The following is a 221-nucleotide window of genomic DNA, read 5'->3' as shown; positions in this document are numbered from 1 at the left end:
ACTCCGGTTTCCTCCCACAGACCAAAAACATGCATGTTAGGCTGATTGGTAACTCTAAATTGTCCCTAGTTTGTCTCTGTGTCCCTGTGATGGACTGAGACCTGTCCAGGTGTCCCTGCGATGGACTGGAGACCTGCCCAGGTGTCTCTGTGATGAAATGGAGACCTGCCCAGGTGTTCTTGTGATGGACTGGAGACCTGCCCAGGCGTCTCTGTGTTGAA

The sequence above is a fragment of the Nematolebias whitei genome, chromosome 4 (genome assembly GCF_014905685.2).
Source record: "Nematolebias whitei isolate Nwh7 chromosome 4, NemWhi1, whole genome shotgun sequence".
NCBI classification, from domain to species: domain Eukaryota; kingdom Metazoa; phylum Chordata; class Actinopteri; order Cyprinodontiformes; family Rivulidae; genus Nematolebias; species Nematolebias whitei.
This window is presented reverse-complemented; position numbering follows the sequence as displayed.